This window comes from Nuphar pumila, chromosome 5 (genome assembly GCF_984573655.1).
Source record: "Nuphar pumila chromosome 5, dmNupPumi1.hap1.1, whole genome shotgun sequence".
NCBI lineage: Eukaryota > Viridiplantae > Streptophyta > Magnoliopsida > Nymphaeales > Nymphaeaceae > Nuphar > Nuphar pumila.
The window spans coordinates 39,008,544-39,030,259 of NC_143253.1; the positions used below are offsets into that span (position 1 = coordinate 39,008,544).

The window sequence follows — 21,716 nt, forward strand, 5'->3', positions numbered from 1 at the left end:
CCCATTCGCCCATAAAAGACACTCAGGAAGCCAGTCAGCCCCAATAGGAAGAATAGACCGATACAGAGTTTTGGTGCACAAAATGCCGCTAGGCGCAATTTCCCATTGCAAAAACTGCACGTCAGGACTGGGATCACCATCGTGCATGAAGACGAAAGACATGGCCTTAAGCTACATGTGACGCAAGTGCAAGATATGAAGCCTGCAGGCACGACAGATATAATGGATCGACTCAAGAGAACCGTACTTAGCATGGAGCAGAGGAGCACACAGATTGCTTGAACGGTGCGCCATCCAGCATTGCTTCACGACGAGAGCAATAGTCTTTAGTCTAAGAGCGAAGATCCCAGACCAGCCATACGGCTTGGTAACACCAATGGATGGACTAGAGAGAGAGAGCAATTGCAAAACGGTCATCAAGCATTTGGAAGGGGCCCGTTGCCGTTGGTTTTAGTTACAGCTTGCAAGGCACGACTCTTGTGAGTGAGCCCTCATTCAGAGACAGGTCTATGAAATTGGCATCGGCTGTGCGTGCGCTAACACCATCATCTTGTCTCCCTTCCCATCCCCTCCCACCATATTATGGGTTGCCTCTGCCGCGTAACCTACTTGCAACAGTGGACCCATCTTCACCACTCTCCTTTCAAAAACCACAGGAGCCATTGATTGGTACTCCAGAACAGTATCAAAACAAGCAGCAGATCCCAAGAGAAAGCTCCGACACACTCGCTTGGATGCTAAAATGCTGCATGAACTCAAAAGATTTGGATGGTGGCACATCGGTGCACGCGGTCTGCGTTAGAACAGGTTGCATCAATGATGTCTTCCTCTGCAATAACTTGATCATCATGTATGCCAAATGTGGTAGCCTCGGGTCCGCATACCGAACGTTTGATGGAATTCCTCAACGAAATGTTGTGTCCTGGACTGTTATGATATCTGCCTATGTTCATGCTGGGAAGGCCGCAGAGGCAATCAAGCTCTTCCATCAGATGCAGCAAGATGACAGCATGGTCCCCAACCGGTTCACTTTTGGTAGTACGCTAAGCGGGTGCAGCGGCTTAGGTGACTTGGACATGGGTATGCAGGTTCATGGCATGACCGTCAAATTCGGCATCACGTCCGATGTGTTCATAGCAAGCACGCTCGTCGACGTGTATGCTAAGTGCGGGAGCATTGAGTATTCATGGAGAGTCTTCTGTCAAGCACCTGTCAAACATGTAGTGACTTGGACTTCCATGATCACAGGTTTTATTCAGCATGGACATGAAGAAAGTGCTCTTGCTTTGTTCACATATATGCTTGATGCGGGGGTTGAGCCTGTGACCGTCACTTTTGCTAGTCTTGTGAAAATTTTTGATGAACCGACCATGTTAAATCAGGCAAGACAGGTTCATGGTTGCATGGTGAAGCATGGTATCCAAGTCGATATACTTCTGGGGAGTGCCCTGATTGCTATGTATGGTAAGTGTGAGTCGATGGAAGATGCAGTTAGACTCTCAGCAAGGCTGCACAACAAGGATTCAATCTCATGGACTGCATTGCTGGTGGCATATTCTCACAATGGATATCGCAAAGAGTCATTGGACATTTTCCGAAAAATGATCGAAGTTGGTACAAACATTGATTCATTTGTACTGGCTGGAGTAATTGGGGCCTGTACAGGCTTGGAAGATATTGAAGCAGGAAGGCAGATCCATGCTTATGCCATGAGAAAGGGTTTAATCTTAGATGTATCTGTTGGAAATGCCATGGTTACTCTCTATGCTAAGTATGGAAAAATTTCCAAGGCAGAAAATATGTTCTTTCAGATTATTGATCGAGACATCATCTCATGGACTGCGTTAGTTGCTTGTTATGTGCAGAATGGCTATGGAGAAAAAGCATTACTATTGTTTCGAGACATGCTACGTCATGGATTGAAACCAGCCATGTTCATCATCAGCTGTGCCATCAAAGCATGTTCAGTTCTTGCATTCCATGCATTAGGTGAGCTGATTCATTCAAGAATTATCAAAACAGGATTTGAGACAGTGATCTCGGTTGGAAATGCGCTTGTTACTATGTATGCAAAGTGTGGAAGCATAGAGGATGCATTGAGGACATTCAATTCCATGCCATACAAGGATATCGTATCTTGGAATGCAATAATAGCTGGTTTTTCACAGCATGGTTTTGGCAATGAAGCTCTCAATCTGTTTCACCAGATGCAGCAACAAGGTATTCAACCTGATGATTTCACTTTTCTTGGCATTCTGGTTGCTTGCAGCTATGCAGGCCTTCTTGCTGAGGGTTGCTCATATTTCATGTTGATGAGGGACACATTTGGGCGTGAACCCAAAATGGAGCATTATGCATGCATGGTTGATCTATTTGGCCGTGCTGGTAAACTAGACCATGCAATGGAGTTTATTGAATCTATGCCATATGAACCCGACTTTTCAGTATGGGAAGCTTTACTCTCGTCTTGCAAAGTCTATAAAAATATAGAGTTAGGAAAATTTGCAGCAGAAAAGATGATGCGCATAAGACCAGAGGAACCCTCTGCCTATATTCTTCTGTCAAATATACATGCTGAACTGGGCATGTGGGACCATAAAGCACGCATGTTGGCAATGATGAAAGATAGGGGTGTTAAAAAGGAACCTTCTAGAAGTTGGGTCGAAGGCAAGGGCCAAATACATGTATTCTCAATTGAAGACAAATCCCATCCACAAAGACATGAGATATATATGAAGTTGGAGGAGCTCAAGATCAAATTGATGGAAGTTGGGTATATCCCAGACACCAAATTTGTTTTGCATGATATCGAACAAGAACAAAAGGTATACTCGGTGTTCCACCACAGTGAAAAGTTGGCTGTAGCCTTTGCACTTATCAACACTCCTAAGGGATCACCTATTCGAATTATGAAAAACCTCCGTGTTTGTGGGGACTGTCATACTGCAATGAAACTGATTTCACTTATCGAGGATCGGCAAATTATACTAAGAGACACAAATCGTTTTCATCATTTTGTTGGTGGGACTTGTTCTTGCCAAGACTACTGGTGACTGATTGAAATGGTCAACAGGCTCGTGATTTAACTTCCTCAAGAGCATATTTTGGGCTGTTCTCTCTGTGTGGATAAAGCCCAACTAATACATCTCAATGTGATTTCATTGTTGAAGAGCACTGGCTAGATAATGGGTAAAGATGCTTTTGTACTTCACAACGTATCATACATGAAAAACTATTGAGTGAATAATGAACCACAGGCATGAAAATATCATTTTGCTGGAAGAAACAGTGGATTGATCATGACACTAAGGGAAGAGTCTTAATACTCTTTAAACGTCTTGGGCTCATGTCTGTGAAAATTGTTAGTGACACTAGGGAAAGAGCCCAATATTCTTTAGATGTTTTGCAATATTGTTGTTGTTGAATGAAAAGGGCAAGAATTGAAAATACGCAATTGTGACACTGGGAATGGTAGAGTTGCTTCTTGCTCCAAAGACATGCATGGCAAATCAACAAGGTCTTTGGCAAAGTCTGTAAAGAGAAACAACAGAAGAACCACAAGGGTTTTGTGACAGGCCACGGCTTCTGAGCTCCTCAAAGGATCTTATAATGCTTTCCTAGTTAAACAATCTTGCTTTTTTTAGCATAAAGTTGAAAATATCCTTAGAATTCCAAAACTTCAGATATTGATCCTTTTATTTCTGCAGATATTCCTCATTTTTTGTTAAGGAATTAAGTCATGACACTGGAACCCAACAGAAGGTGTGGTGAGTTGGGATTCTCTATTTCCTTCCTCCAACGACAATGAGCACGGGTCAAAATTCTTTATATTAAGGGGGATCTGCAAGCATCAGTGATCTAGTGGTTTTAACCATTTATGCATCTTTCCCAGAACTAAGTAACTGTTCTGAAGAATTTGGGTGACAATAAATGAGTTGAAAATAAGAAGCCAAAAAGTTATACAAGAAAATAGATGAGAGTTGCAATCAGAGTTACTAAAGCTTCATAGATAGGTGGGAAGTGCACTTCCCAGAAACTCGTCGGAAGCGCAAAACTTCTCGCTTTCGAAACTTGATGGAAATTCCGATTCTTCCATGCTTTTCCTATGCTTCCCACATTTTTTTTTCTGATTCCCTACATGCTTCCTATGCTCTTCTGCCGTGCTTCTTCTCATGTTTTTCATTGCTCCCTTTCACACTTCCCACTCACTTCCTGTGTACTTTCTCTAACTTGGCGATCAATCATTTTAGATTTTTAGAAGAATTTAATTCTTATACTACAAAATCATAAAGTTTAAGAATCGTCATTTTTATTTTAGTTTTTATTTCTTTCTCATTCTATTAGTATTTCACTTCCCATTCAATTTCATATCACTTCCCTTTTTATTCTTTTTTTGGCTTTTAAATTGATTCCGGGTTTCCGTTAGGCATCATTATTAAATTATTGAGGCATTTCCCAGGCCTGAAATAGGGTTTGATCTGAACCTATATCAGAACTGGTTTAGTGGATCATACTTTTGCTTTTAGATACATATATACCAAATCGTGTTATCGAGTTTCAAAATTTGCAAGATTCATGTAGCTAACTTGTTGGGTACAAATACTCTATTGTTTGAACTGTTTATGGACTGATTTATCGAATGAAACCAATGTGTGAATGAATGCTCAAATCTGAACTGCAATTGCTAACATATATATATATATATATATATATATATATATATATATATATATATATATATATATATATATATATATATATAGAGAGAGAGAGAGAGAGAGAGAGAGAGAGAGAGAGAGAGAGAGATGGGTAGGTGCGAAATTGATACATGCTAAATGAGTTTTTCTGCCTTTTTGGTGTTTTTTCGCAGTTCTGACCCCATAAATGGGTTGGGCATGGTCGATTTATGAGGAATTCACACCTCGATCATGTGTTTTTGATGAAAAAAATGACATTTGGATCTTCAAAAATGTATAAAGATTTTGGATTGTTGATTTTACAAACCTTATAAAATCCAACCCATGTGTCAGAATTGAATACTTCAAGAGCTGATCCCTATAAAATCAAATTCATAGATCACACGGTTAATATTTAAAAATAAAGCAAAAAAACCCTAAAAACTTATTTAGAATTTATCATTTAGCACCTACCCATTATATATATATATATATATATGTATATATATAAAATCTTAGGTGAGTTTAGTATAGTTAGTATTTTATTTTTGAAAAACAACAAAAGTAGTTTTTAAAATTTATTTTTTCATTTAGGTTTAGTCGCTTCCACATCATACACGCCAAGAGTACACATATTCGTGAGACCGACCTCCCGTAGTCGGGTCGGGTCTCCATCAAAACCCTTTGGCAACATGGCATGCCTTGTACCCTTCAATATTACAGTCATTTTTGTACTTTATTTTATAAGTCTATCTACATCCGGCAATCCTTTTTCCTTTGGGCATGTTTGGTTTTTATGTTGGGCCTCAATCTCCTCCTATAATGCCTTCATTCTAGGACTTCATTGGCTTCATGAAATGTAGTGGCTTCTTGGTGTGAGGAAATACTACTGAGAAATGCCACAAAGCTCTTGGGAAGGTGTTGATATGCCACATAGTTCTGGATGGGATAAGATGAAGCTTCATATGAAGTCTTGGAATCTCTGAGGAGGAAAGATGTCCTTGACTGGGGCATGAGGGTCCGTGGGCACATCAAGCCTTTGGTCTGGCTTATTGGCTGTGATTTCACAATTTTCATTTTGGGGAGTGCAGAAACCATCAAAGTTGCTTAAGTTAGGGAGCCAGATTATTTCCCGTCTCCCCTTAGGGGACTGAACCTTTCGGAATCAGGTTCAAATAAATTGGGAGTTCTCTCCTCGAAGTCTAAATCACATCACGGGAGATATAAAGCTTCCTCTTCCTCTTACTGACATCGTAGCACTTGAATCTTTTTTTTATATAGAGTTCCCTAACAACAAATATTTGATGGCTATGGGACTAAGTTTGTCCTGCCCTTGCCATTGTTTATACACAAACACCGTGCACTTGAATATTCTAAGAATGTCGAGTGGGGCATCCCTCCCTTTTACAGTTGAGTAGAGAAAGATTAGGCGAGAGAAAAAAAATGAATAATTATCAAGATGCATAAATAATAAATTTACTTACCTTGACTTGAGAACTTAGGTTTGGGCTTCTCATTTTGGATCTTTCAAAGACCGAAGACGGTAGAGAAGAGTTTCTAAGAATCACCCTTCACTACTTTCAAGTGAAGAAAGAAGAAAACACTAAAAATGTGAATATGAGAGAAGAACAAGAGAGAGAAGGAAGAGACAAAGTTTTAGATGCTTGAAACTCTCCAATTGATGGGGTATTTATAGGAGAAAGGTAATGATTACTTTCAAAATGAATGACTTAGATCAATTAAAAAGAATAAAGGGTTGAAATTAAATCATCTTAATTCTCAAAAAATTTCTTCAAAGCATAACCCTTGACCCTCATATCACATGTTGAATTTTCCTAATATGAAAACCTATTTAAGCTAGATATTCTAGATTTTCTACTTTATTTATTTCACCTATGAAATATTTGGAGATTCACATGGGATATAGTGCATCTCACTTGGATTTATGAAATATTTGAAGATTCTTATTGGATTTAGTGCATCTTGCTTGGATTCAAAAAATGTCATATCTAATTATTAGAAAAAACCGCCCCCCTCTAGTGTACTTGAATCTAGTTAGATTCAAATTTGTTATTACTACTTAGTTGTACTTCCTAGTTACTTTAACTTTTTATCATTCTATTTGGTTAGATTCAAACTATCATTACTACTTAGTTGTCTTTTCTATTTACTTTAGCTAATTATTATTTTATTATTTCTTAGATATTCTATTTGACAACCTCAATTAATGTTAATTCTATATTGAATATTTTTTTTTTTCAAATTTCATATTGAGTCTTTAATTTTCCAAAATTCAATTTCAAGGCTATACTTTCCAAAATTTATTTTCAAGGCTATATTTTTCAAAAATTCATTTTCAAGGCTATATTTTTAAAATTTAATTTCAAGGCTATATTTTCAAAAATTCATTTTCAAGGCTATATTTTCTAAAAATTCATTTTCAAGGCTATATGTTTTAAAATTCATTTTCAAGGCTATATTTTCTAGAATTCATTTTCAAGGCTATATTTTTCAAAATTCATTTTTAAGGCTATATTTTTCAAAAATTCATTTTCAAGGCTATATTTTCCAAAAGTTTAATTTCAAGGCTATATTTTTCAAAATTTATAATTGACTAGTTATTCCAAGTTTAATTAGTCCTATCAATTTATCATTCTATATTATAGAGATATGAGCAATAAGTAAAAAATTAATATTTTCATATGAAGAAAAATATCTAGAAATTCATGGATCTTACAAGTACTCAAAGTTAGCCAGACCATAGATCAATGAGTAAGGAGGTGTTGCAAGTGTGTATTCAGGTGATGCTGGTGTATATTGGGTGATGCTAAAATATTGGCAGGTTCTCTTGGATTTATCATACTTGCAGATGTGTTAGTATAAACACCCCAAATGTTTTAGGTTCATTCCAAACTTTTCCTTTCACAGATGCCAAACCCCTACAGGGCAATGTCGAGTTTCACCCCTAGGTTTATCTCAGTCTAGAGGTCAGTTTACCCCCATTTTGATAATAAAATTATCATTTTACCCCTGAGTCACCCTTAGTCTTTCGTCTGTCAAACTTAACCAAGCTCATTCTAAATTCAGAAGAGTTAAAATATTAGTCATTTCTAGCTCCCTAAGCTCACGAGGAGTTATGTCAGTTCATTTGAGCTAAATTCAATTCATTTCAGGCGAAATAAGCTCATTTTAGCTCAAATTTTAGGTAGACTGTCTCCAATTCAACCAAATCTCTTAGATCCCATCCTCGTGAGTCTAATCTAAGTTCATCAGGAGTTTGAATAACTCATATCCACTTCAAAGTCACTCAGACCTTTGTTTTAGCTTATTTCAGCTCATTTGAGCTTAATACAGTCCAAACTGAGATAACCCAGTTGGTTAAGCTAGTTTTTTAGCTCCAAATTTAGTTCACCTGAGTATAACTGGCTTCTGATTCAGTTCATTCTGAACCAGTCCAGTTTAAATTAGTTTAGACTAGTTCAGTACTGTGTTTCTACCCCTGCAGGGTGAAAACAAAAAAACTACAAATTTCTTCAAAACATTGTTTCTAACAATTTTTGAACTAGGACAAGTCCCAAATTCAGACTCGGATCAATTCTTTCATCTAATATTTCATCAATATCCGAGATCTAATCCATTTCAAATCAAATAGTGAATCAAATGCTGGATCTGATGTCCAATTTCCAACCTGGACCTGGATTTTTCATCTTATTCATTCTATAATCCATATCCAGAGTCCAATTTATTCATTAAACCTGGAATATCCCATCAGATATCTAGGATTCAATCAATCATTTTAGATCCTTTTTAGTGTGGATCCACCTTCTGATCCGTTCAGAAGGTTAATTGAATCAATTTCTGAATTCAGATTAATTTAACATTTGAGATTCAATTTCACTTCTTGGATTCTGATTCAGATCCAAGATCCAATTTCATTCTCTGACCTGAATTCAAGATTCAAATCTAAAAGTCCCAATTTTTTATGAATTTGGGGGTTTTTCCCATTTTCAATTCTTCAGACATCCATATTCAGGGTTTGATTTCCTTTTTGAACCAATTTCCTTCAAATCGAGATCCAGATCCAATTTTTTTTAAAACTTCAGATCCAGATCCTTTTCAAAATTTAATTTTTATCCTAATTTCAAAATCAATTCTTGAATTTCAAATTCAAAACCATCATTTTGTAAAAAAATCCTTTAAAAAATACCCTGGATCCAGTTTATAATTCAATTTGGATTTCAAAATATCAAAATGGATCCAGATTCAGTTTTAAAATCCAAATTTTATTCAAAATCAATTTAGGGATTTCAAAATCAAAATCAAAATCCAATTTTTATTCAAAATCAATTTGGGGATTTCAAATTCAAAATCAAAACCCAATTTTTATTCCCAATTTCAAAAATAATCTTTGAATTTCAAATCTAAATTCAATATTTTTGCAAAAATTCTAAAAATTCAATATGGATCTGATTTTAACCCAATTTTGATTTCTAAAATCAAAATTGAATTTTTGAATCCAATTATTTCCAAATTTTCTTTTTTATTTCTCATATTTTATTTCACTTTTCATCTTAATTATTAAAATAAAAAATCAAAAATATATTTTCAAAGAAGGGGCACCACTTGGCATTTTAAAAAACAAATCAAAGTTGTTTTTAAAATCCACTTTTAAAAGCCTTTCTTGCTTTTAAAAATACACATGTGCATCACTTTCCAAGTGATGCCATATGTCAAATTTTTTATCAAATCCCTCTTTTACCCATTTATAAAACTTCAAAAAGACCCACATGGGCACCCACTTGCAAAAGGGGTGCCACATGTGCATTTTTTAACAAAATGGCAACTTTGCCTATTTAAAAAAAATGAAAATACCCACATGGGGTTGGCGCCAACATGGGGGAGATATTTTCTATATTTTTTGCCCAAAATGCTCTCATTTCAAGCTATAAATAGACCCCTTAGGGTCTCTTCTTTCATAAGTTGAAGATTTGAGAAATTGAGAGAATAAAAAAAATTCTCTCTTTCTCTTCTCCTCTCCTCTCTCTCTCCTTCCTTCCTCCTTGAGATTGAAACCAAATAGGGAGAAAAAGACCCCCTCTTCCACCAAAGCTAAGTCCTTCTTCCCCATTTTGATTTTTGATTTCTTTTTCTTTTCTTTTGCAATTTTCGATTTTGTAAATAGATCTTTTCCTTTTTTTTCTTAATTTCTATGTAGATTTACCTTAGTTCCATGTTAATTTCTATTTTATGCTTTTGATCCATTCAATTTTCTATTTACTTTGTATATTTTCATTCTAGCCATTTGGAATTGGGATTTGATCTTCAATAGATCAAATCCCATATTCAATGGCCAAAATCAACTTCAATTTATGCCCTAATGCTTTCAATTTTATTCTTAGATATTTTGATTATGTCTTTGCATCATTTTCATCATCTTCCATGAATTGAAATGATAGATATCATGTTTGATCCTTGGATCAATTCATTAATGAGGTTTTATTCTACTCAATCATGTTTAGATGTTATTTTCTATTTGAATTTATTTTTTATCTCATCAATTCGTATATAATTAGATGTTATTTTGATTTATTGTTTTTACTACATCTTCATTTATATGTTTTTGGGATCTCCACCAAAAATCCGATCATTCTGAGTTGGTTTAGTCCCCCAAACAAATCGAGATTCAGACCCTATTATTTTGGGTCATCCATATTTTCTCTAAAATTGGATCAACTTGTTAGAGTGATTCCTCCCTAACTAGAGATGATCTTTCAAATCTGTAAAATGAAATGTCTCCAACATTGAATCTAGTTTCTTCATGCCAATTTTTATCAATTTCTATGGTGTTTTCATGCCTGATTTTGGTTAAAAACCATAACCCTATTATACAATATCACTTTTATAGTATGATTTTTAGCCTATTTTATCATAGTCATATCTTCCTAATAGAAAATCATTTTTTAGATCTGCAGAAGGTCTTTTATTTATCTAAATATATATTTTACCTTTGTAAATTTTTATCTATTTCTATGAAGTATTTCAATTTCTTTTGCATTTTAAGTCAAGACCCTGTCTGTTTGCAATCCTAGGTGTTGCTTAGACCCATGACCAACTTGTTGCAACCATATCTTCCTAATGTGAGATCATTTTTTAAATCTATAAAAAGGAGTTTCTTCTTTAAAATCTCTAGTTTATTCATGCTAATTTTCATAAACTTTCATCAATGTTTCATTTGTTATTTGAATAAAAAATTAGAACCCTATCGATTTTCTTTCATAGGTTTTTCACACGTTTTGACCCAAATTGTTTAGATTAAATCTCCCCAATGGGAGATCAATTTTTAAATCTGTAAATTGATTTTTTTTATTAGAATGTTTAGTTTATCTCTATAAATTTTTAGCAATTTCTATAAAGTTTTCATATCTAATTCTGATAAAAGATCAGAACCCTGTCATTTTGCCTCATTAAGCATTTCTTAAATTTTATCCTAACTTGTTTAGATGTGTCCTCTTTAATAAGAATTCAATTTTGAAATCTGTAAAAAGGGTTTTCTTTCATTTTAAGTCTAGTTTATCCATAACACATGTGGATATGACAAAGGTATATGCACATAGCTATTCTTTCTCTCTTGATCTACTCGATTATTGCAATATTTATGTTTGAAAGAAGAGAAATGTCAATTCTGATGATTATTCTTTATTACAAGAGTCATGATCAAACCATGAAAGATTAACTAATTTTATGAAAGTTTCCTTTCAAGGATTCTAGGCATTTCACGAATTTTAAATCCATCAAACCCTACTTAAGAGAGTTATGCAGCTTTTTAAATTGGGCAATTTTTTGGAAATCCATGTGAATGTGGGAATTAAGAATCTTGATTTCATAGAAAATTGTGTGAAGATGATAGGGTTTATTTATAATAAATACATTCTTGAAATTAGAAAATGTGAATATGGAAAATTAGATTTTTGAAATTCTCAAAATTCATATAGATATAATTGAGAAAAATCAATTAGGGATTATTCGTACCAACATGATCAAAATTATATAAAATGTGTTTTAAATTTCATGTTACAACCTTCACACATGTCAATTAAAGGAAACTATATTGAGAAAAACTTTGAAAGTCTATGATGGTATCAGAGAGACCAGGTGGCTCAACATCATAGCCCACCACTAATTTCGTAGGGATGCAGGGGTGAAACCCACACGATATGAACTCGATTTGTTTCTGATCTATTTATAAAAAGGTTCTATAAATACTCTTTTAGGGTTTTCTTATTGAGGTAACCTTTTTTGCAAGTTTTAACATTATGTGCAACTTTAGTTTTTTTTTTATATGAGAAGGGAGTTGATATCTACCTTAGTAATCTCTTTTTTATTCTGACATAGCAAAAATCTTTCCTCCTTCGTCACCGGTAGAAATAGGTCTTTAACCAAGCCATGTAAATCATGTGTATCTTTGTGTGTGTTTATTTTGTTCTCGAATCTCTCTCCTTTCCTATCTCTCAGTCATATTTATTTCCCTTTGCAACTTTCTAACAGTTTTGACCAAATCTAACACTATATACATGTTTAGCATAGTCAAAATTGTAGAAATCACCTCCTCAGTCATACTTTTTTTATGTAAAAATAATATTTTATATAGTGCATCATTTTAATCGGGCTTTGGATGGTCAAGGCCATCATGCAAGAATGGTGGGATCTATGGTTTAATATTTCCTAAGTCAGCAAAGGCATGTTAATGTCTCTAGATTCCAAAGTAATGCAATTATGTTCCTCGAGGGTTCCACAAGATATTTTTGAGGAATATTTTTGTGGATCTCGTAAAATTTTTGAGTTTTCGGTAATTTTTTTTTGAAAAATTTTGAGTATGTCATTCTCTTTGTATTGACGGAACTAAGAAAGTTGACTCGTACAAATCTTCTAATTTTACTTAGGGAGAAAGTTATGGCTTCCTGATTGTTTGGGCATATATTCGCGAAGATACGAATATCCTAAGTATAACTGGTTCATAGAAATTGATTTGATTCGCATTTCGGGTTCAAATGCTATTTTTACATAAACATGCCTCATAAATTTATTCAGAACTTTTGCTGAAAATTTATGGGTCTTACAATTATAGTCTCAAAACATATTTAGAGTCTTTTACATGCCACCATAGAGTAAAACTTTTTCTTTTACTTTTCTAAATATCATAAACATTTATGCTTTATTTTCAAAAAATCTAATATATACATGTCATTGTTTATTTTTCCTCACTTATATGTTTTCTTCACATGTTTCTCAAAAATTATTGCTAAGTAGTGAACTTTATCAGTATGCTCTTTGATTTTTTTTCTTCAGATTTTCAATTTTTTCAGACTTTTTCTTTCTTTTTGTTGAACACTCTATCAAATTTTCAGTTTTTATGACCCGTGTAACGAGCTTTAGGTCAGTGACTCCTAGGTCAGACGACCCTTGGTTCCAATCATATGAATGGTAGCCCCCGAATCAACAACCCAAGTTGCACTATTCATAATTGGGGAAGAAGAAATGATTTTTACCTGTATTACCTGAATCAGCCATTGAGTTTGAGGGGGGTGTCGTTGGTTTTACTCAGACTTTGGAGGATGTGAGCAAGTTTTTCCAACGTGTCAGGTGTCTCAAATCAAGAGGTATGAGCCACTTGATCCAAGGGATTGTTCTTTTCCTTGTCAGTTTGACTTGTCCATGGTTTGCCATTCAATTTCCAGCATTTCTAATGAGTGTGGCTTTTCTTCTTGCAGTATGTGCAGAAGAGTTTCTTCCCTTTGTTTTTCTCTTATCTCCTGAGGTTTTCCTTGATTGAGATTGAGTCGGAATGGGGTCTCCTTGATTCTCTATAAAGGTGGTCCTTGCAAAGGGTTCGGACCATAGGCTCTTAATTGGGTTCATGACCTTGGGGCAAGCCTTCTCCCGCATTATGGTGGAGCACACCGAGTTGAGAGGGTAGCAGGGAGGTTATGAGGATCTGACTTCTCAAGCTCTCATAGTCTAGTGCTAGGACAGCCAACAATTGAAAAGTCCTCTCCTACTTTTTTTGCTTTTTAAGAGTAGCAGAGTCATGAGCTGTGGGGGTGTATGAGTTGAGCTCATCCCACACACCTATGAGGGTGCCGAGGTATTCACTAAGAGGCTGTCATGCTTCTTTAGATCCTGGACGTCAAGAGTGAGTTGGTATATGCGAGCCATGTAATCTTGCTCACTATATAACTCAGTGGTAGCAGTTTATATAGCTTCACTAGTTTTAAGAAATAAGAATACTTCTGCTATCTTGGGTTTCATAAGAAGCCATGCCGTAACAAGATCATTATTGGATTCCCACTCCTCGTAGGAGAGATGAGCAGGGGCTGGTTTTTTTTTCAGTGACATAACCAAGCTTTCCCTTTTCCACTTAAAGAACAATTTGGCCAATTTAGACAAGGATAAATAGTTAAGGCCGTTTAGAGGAATGGAGGTGATCTTCATACTGGGGTTGACTTGGTCGTGATATACGACCTTACTGGACTGAGAATCCAGAAGCGGTGGGGTTTCATTGTTTGCTATGAGAAGGGAAGGGAACCGACCTACAGATTTATAGATCAAACGTTGGTAGGAGATCACCGGCAGCAGCGTTGTGCGGTGATTGATCAGCAACGGTAACATAAGGTAGATACAACAATTAGAATGGTTTGCACCCTCGACAACACCGTGGCGAGATGGCGAAATTGTCCCCTGATAACGACAGCAGGTCTATTGCAGCAGCGGCAGTTCAGCGAGAAGAAAAGACTCCATGAGAATGATATTCATTGAATACGACACAGGAGGATCGCTCCTGCTCTGATGCCATGAAGAAAGAGATCAGAGAGAGAGAGAGAGAGAGAGCAACAGGGTTTACGTTGTTCAGCCATTGAGGCTTACATCCATGAGTCGGTTTACTAGAAAGTTTCCAGTATGAAATATAATCCCAATACAGGACACCCCATTATATAAAGACCCAGGATAAGGATCCCACGCATGTAAGGATGACAACCAAGATACAAAGGCACAAATCAAGGAGAGTCAATCCATGCAATGAGCTGGAGATCACCACCAAGATGGAAAGATAATGTGATGAGGACAAGCTGACCTTATCTCCAACTTGCAGCATTGGACTCAGCAGCATAAACCATGGAAGCCATGACTGGTACTCAAGAACAGTATCAAAACCAACAGCAACAGTTTAGGTGACTCGCGACATGGGAATGCAAATTCATGCAATGCCATCAAATCCAGCATTGCAACATGTTTATAGCAAGGACACTCGTCATGTATGCTAAGTGTCGACGCATTGAGGATTCATGGAGGGTCTTCTATCAAGCACCTGTCAAAGATGTCCTTGACCGCTGCTAAAGCCTGGGAAGGACCACTGCTAATTCGTTTCTTTTTGAACAAAATCAACGAACGAGTGTACGAAAACCAGGCCACTGTTAGGGGTTTATATATATATATCATCTTTTAACGTCTTAACCAGAATATATTAAAATTTCTTCTTTTCTGTTTCAAAATTTTCTTTTGGAATGCCAATTCACGCTTTTTTGGCACATTCAACTCCAAGGTAAACCTGAACTTACCTGGAAACTTCAAAGTGACAATCATTGAGATGCTATAAAATCCTTCTGAATCATCTCATTAATCCTTGAGAGCAAAATTTTATGAGCATTAATTGCCTCATCTTTCCAGTGGTGTGAGTGGACTATTCTTAAACTGTAACTCCATGTTCAGCCTTTATCAGATCCCAATTTTGGGTTCCTTTTTCATTATTAGATAAGGCACAGGCAACTTTTTAATAATATCTACCTTGTATTAATGATTGCCACAGTTAACTTCATGCAGTAAAAATATCATAAAGTCACCTGTGCCAGTAAAGTTCATCCATGGGACTGGCTCTTTACTATTTTAGGATGATAGTTTAGTAATCTTAATATACTTTATAAGTTTTTTTTTTATGAGTAAATCTACTTTGTAGGTTGCAACCAATATTTGTTTATTCTTCTTTGCAGCCCGGAAGGACCTCGCCTTTCTGGCTAGGAACGACCATGGTTTGTCATCTGATATGGGATGACCATGGTTCAAAATCCACGAAGTGCCATTTGCTGCAAGGTCGAAGCAGGGTGTACTCCCTCCTGTGCAAGGAGGATGATGCAAATCGGTTGCCCGATTCGGAAGAAAACCTACGATCTGATCTACGAACCTACTCCTACGCTGCGCCAAAGCACACTTTGAATCTAATAAAAAAATTACAGAAATTTAAGAAAATACTCGTAAACTCTTTTCATTCAACTCTCTGAAAATAAAAGCATTTACAATCAATTTTTATAGGCGAAAGCAAAAATCTTAATCTAATTTGGTTCTAAGGCAGATCCAAATCCTAATTAAATCCAAAACTAAGAAAAATCGGAAAACAGAAAACAGATCCATAAATGGATCTTGGACCCTGCAGGTTGATCTTGCTTCAGCCCTGCGTCAGTGGACCTCAAGGATTTTACAAACTAGAGGCCTGCCAATGTGTGGTTAGAGATGTGAAGGTTTTCTCTTGGCCTACCCAAAAAGAAAAGAAAAGCTCTAACTTGCGTGCAAACTTTGGACCTAAATTAAAAAAAATTCTGTGTAAATTAACCAAATTTAATCACTTTGTAAAGTCATGACCAACACGAATTGGCAGACTACTTATTTTTGTTTTCGACAGTGGAGGTTATATTCTTGAATTTGATCAAGGTTTCCAAGGTGTGGAAGAATTCATGCAGACACGGAAGAAATATCTTGCAACTAAAAACAAAAACCAAATATTCAAGTCAGATATGAGATTGTGTGCACCCGGTAGGTTTTATTGAAGTTGATAAACTACAAATGAAAATAAGTAGCGACTTGACCTTTTTTTTAATGCAAATATCTTTCATCTTGTTATTGATTTTCACATGTTAGAGAAACCTGTCGTTTTTCAAGATTTCAAGCAAGGATAGAGGAAAATATAGGAAATAAATTTGCAGATGCAAAAGAAATAAAAAAACACAGCTACGAGCCAAATAATAAAAAGATGATAATAAATTAATAATAATAAAACTAAGAAAAAGAAGATAACACAAACTTGTTGGCAAGAAACAAGGTACATATCTTTGCAAGAATACGAAGAAATTATTTTTTCCAAAAGTCAAAAAACGGTAAGCCAATTTACAATTTTCTGCTTGGCATCACTAAGCATCTATATAAGGAGCTATTTTTGTTATAAAACTTAAAAATTCTTAGGACAAAATAAATTAGTCTAATCTTTCTAGATTGGAACTCAGGAAACGTAGAAACATATATAAGATGCTGCCATCTAGAAGTTGGCCTCATCAAAATCATACACATTAAGAAAAGTATTAACTGAAGGAGAAAAAAGAAGAAAATACACATGTACAAAACGTGAAGAAGAAGATAATGGCATATTTTTGAAGATGAAGATGATGATGCATGAAGCTCAACCATGACTACTCAGAACACTTCAAACTTTGTACATCTTAAACATTGCCTGCAACAAGTTGAGCTTAAACTTCAAAAACAAGATATAATCAGCCGTCTTCATGAAGAGCCGATCCGCACACAGTCCATGTCCGCCTGGCACAAGTTGTCGAAGCTTCTTCAGTTTCTGCTGGATCAATTTCTGCTGGCCAGTTAGCCTTCTTTTTCCGATGATGCTATGACTTCGCGGCGATACTTTTTGCCTGATTCTGGCCAATTTTTGGCCATTACCGGTGCCGATATAGTCTTTAGGCCACCTCTTCATTGCTATAGCTAGCAGGGATAGACAGACAAATAGAGAGAAAGAAAAAGAAACACAAATAAATAGGCAGATTAGAGAGATAGAGAGGAAGAATTGGGAGAGTAAGGAGATAAAAATGATGTGAAGGGAATGAGAAGGCAGTTATAATGTGGGAGATGCTGCACAACACGAGAGATAATGGAGTGGGAAGAAAGAAAAAAAAGTCTCTCTGACAAGCCAACATAGAAGCCCATGTGCAACGGAGCACTGTATCTCTCTCCCCCTGGGAACTTCTCATCAGAGGGATCGTATTTTGTCGTTTTTCTAACAAGTCCTCGTCCTCCGCAGCTTCCTTCGACCTCTGACATGAGCAAATACACTCATCTATATGACTCTTTATTTAATGTCTTTTTAATTTTTACTGCGTCTCCTCGTAGTCCTCTAACCCAGTTGGATGGTAGGCCTTCCTTCTCTCTTTAAGGCTTATCACATGCCAACAACCTACTAACAACACCAACTGGTCTGGTTTGCTGCTCTCTCTGCTTTCCTGCCCCCGCATCTCTTGGGGCACAGTCGGGCTCGCAAACTTTTTTTTTCTTTTGTGAAAGAAATCTTTGGTAGAATTATTGATATCCTCGCTAGGGGGTGTCAATGGGTTGGGTTTGACCCAGATCCGACCCATACCAAATACTATAGGGTCAGGGTTTGGTGATAAATGAGAAGATCCAGTTAGAATCCGAGTGAATATATCAAGACGGTCATGGTTTGTGAAATTTCATACCAGACCCGGGCCCGACCCGTATTCTGATTAAGATCTGCAATTTTTCAATGTAAAAATGATAAAAAAATATTATTTTACTGTGTATGATTTAGGTCTGAATCATGTAATCATTATAGGATCCAGGTATGGTTTCTATTATGGTGGGTTTGATTAGACTCAAGTCCGAACCTGATATCACATCTCAAGTCAGGTTTGGATCTGGTTTCATATAGGTCTAAACCAAACCCGACCCTTAACAACCCTAATCCTCACCCACACTTACATGAAATCTTTTGCTTTGGTGAAAGATAGTTATCTCTCTCTCTCTCTCTCTCTCTATATATATATATATATATATATTTACCTTGGTGAAATTGTGATGACACTTAGACACTACATGTTAATCTCTTAAAATAGTGAAATTACTCTGTCTCAATTTTACCATGGGCAAATGGTTGTCACACTAGTAGGCACAAAAGCACACACAATATATATCTATATCTATATATATATATGTATATATATATATATGTGTGTGTGTGTGTGTTTTGGTGAAATTACTTTCTTTATATATATAGAGAAAAAATGGTAGTTGCTCAATCCATAAGCTCAATCGCGCGCGTGTGATAGATAGCTGCCAATCACTCATATAAAAAAAATGGTAGTTGCTCAACCCAAGCTCAATCGCACATATTATCTATCGTGCATGCGTGATGGACAGTCAATGTGCAAAAATGAGCAAAACAAAGCATAAAAATGTATTTTTTTTCACTTTTTACCCTTTAGCACCGCTTAAAGCCCAACGAAGACTGCACTCATTGTAATTATGGGCTTTTAGATGTTTTGAAGCGCCATTAAAGGTTCTAACAGAACTGAGATCTTTAGCGATACTTTGTTACACCCTCTTGGTCATCCAATATAGAAGGCTCAGAATTTAGATTGGTAGGGTGTCCCAGGCTGGCAACAGACAGATATTACAATTGGGGCCCGACTAAGGCGAGTGGTTCGTACCTGCGGCTGACATGCCTGGGGTATTGTACCTTAGTTGACACAGTGTGGTAAGGGCCTGAGATCTCTAATGGTGACGTGTTTGAATGTACAAAAAGTTACGAGGTTGAAACAACTAAATCAGGTAGGTCAAAACTAGGCTTGGTATGCAAATCGAAAAAAGATTCTGGTCCATATATGAAAGGCCTTGGTTCAGGGATTCTAGAGCCACCTAGGGTCACGTGTTGGTGTCTGATATAAGTGCTAGGAGTCAGAGAGGTCAGGCTAAGTCATTGGAGAGGTTGATGAGGTCCAACAGGCAAAACTATATATTCTGTTGAATTAATAAGGTGCGCTTTTGAGTTTTCGGGTCTCGAAAATAGGTAGGGTCTTGGCTAAGACTGTGATCCATTTCAAGGATTAGGTGACAGTCTTAAGAAGGCATGAACGAGTTATGCACATTCAAGTAGGGTCAGGTATGTGCAGAAGATTAGAAAAGGTAAAACAACCCACAATATAGGATTATAGGCTAGCCGTCCTTTTGTTTCGAAGAATGGAATCTTAGTTAGGAGAAGAAGACCGGGGATAAACCCTTTCTATACTATTCCTTCTGGTGTGATCTTCACCTAGGAGGCTTAGACGACTTTAGAAAAGATTAGGGACTGATCCTAAGATATGATAGAGGCCCAACACATGTTCGTAAAGAAGATTGGTTAATAGAACCATGACTGACAGGGCTCTTATATCGATTTTCAAGGTAGGGATTACTCTACAACGAAGATACGAGTATAAGAAAGGCTTGGGCCCTTGGAATAGATGAATGATCAACTTAGTGAGATCTGACCTCACGTGAATTATAGAGAGGATAGAGAGAAACATGAGGGAGGATAGAGAGAAAAAGAAGGGAAGAGAGAGATTTCTAGAGGATGAGGGACATCTAGAGAGAGATTTAGAAAATCATTTCAATATTAGTCAATCCATAATTCAAAAGGGTTCTATGTAACTTTATTTAAGCATAAAGGTCTTGAGTGAAGTCCTAATCCAATAACTAATTCATAAGCAACAAAAGAGTCTTAATGTAAAACAAGAATTAGATTAGAAAGAGGATTCTAGAGTCTAACCTTTGCAATGACTCCTACTCTAATTAAAAGTCCTAATTAATTAAAAAAAACTAATTAGGCTTTACCTAATTAACTTGAGAAGTACCTAGAGAGCGATGGGATGTTCTACCTTTTCCTCTAATTAGACGCTTCCTTATGTGGGCCTCGTCAGGTGAATCTACTTGGTTATGATGTGGACATGTGCCAATCACTATTTTCTTCTAGTATGAACGTGTGTTCATTGACTTATTCACACTATATTAAACCACATAAGCTCCCACATCAACATAATAAACCTCACATGCAAGTTGTAATTTCTCTCTATAGGCATGAGGCATTGTTTGGAATTTGGAGTACAAATCTTGTGACATTTCAAAGAAATTTAGTCGTAACAGACCATTATGCTCGGCACTACTTTGTCCTCAAAGTGGGTCCACCTTGTTACTCTATCAGGGTTAAAGATCTTCTTTTGTATATTTTGACAACAGCTCATCACACCACTTGTAACGAGCTTAACTTGTCTGCTATCTCATGATTTGTAGGGGTAAAGTTTCAAGATAATAGTAAAATTTTTCTTAAGAAAGTGGTACACGTGATGTTGATCTACTCCAAGGTCAAATACCACATTCTGATATGTTGCACCCATTGTAACAAAGTCAAAGTAAGTACAACTCGATGGCCCAATCAGATCTAGGGTAGCATGTTGAGCATGTTCATCCCTTGTTCTAGGTCAAAATACATTGCTCATTAAATCACGTCAGACAAAAGGCATGTGAATGCTTGCACGTACTTCCATTGGTGATGCTAACATAAATGCAAAGACATTTCTCACAGCTAAGTTTGCGAGTTATAGCAGAAGAGGGTGGGAAGCTTCATTTCACTACAAGAAAATTGTTAATTAGCGACGGAAATTTGCGATGGATTTTTTCCGTCGCAAATTAGAGACAGATTAGCTAGAGAAAACTTTCTTCATGAATCTGTCGCTAATTAGCGACAGATTAAGGACAACAATTTTTCGTCGCTAATTCTCAATACAAGAAAACCATTTTAGCGAGAGATTTAGCAAGGGAATTTTTCCGTCGCTAATTAGCGACAGAAAAATTCCCTCGCTAAATCCCTCGCTAATTTTCGATTTAAACCGAGCGCGAAATTTTCCCTCTCTCCCTGTTCGAAATTTAAATCGACCGCGCATGATTTAAACCGCTCTCTCCCCGTCGAAGAGTGCGCTGGAAAGCATGACGGCGACAAGGCAGTTTCACGGAGGACGGCGACGTCGGCGGACGCCGCCGCCGGAGGATGGCGACGACTTCGGAGGACGCAATTTCATGGAGGACGGCGACGACGACGGAGGACGGCGACGCAAGAGGACGGCGACGATGGAGGATGACGACGACGATGGAGGACGGCGATGA

The 21,716-nt window shown here is 36.6% G+C and overlaps 1 pseudogene; it reads left to right on the top strand.

Annotated features, from left to right (window-relative positions):
* The first annotated feature begins 509 nt into the window (after positions 1 to 509).
* LOC149837402 (pentatricopeptide repeat-containing protein At3g26782, mitochondrial pseudogene) lies at positions 510 to 3,053 on the top strand (annotated as a pseudogene).
* The last annotated feature ends 18,663 nt before the right edge of the window (positions 3,054 to 21,716 follow it).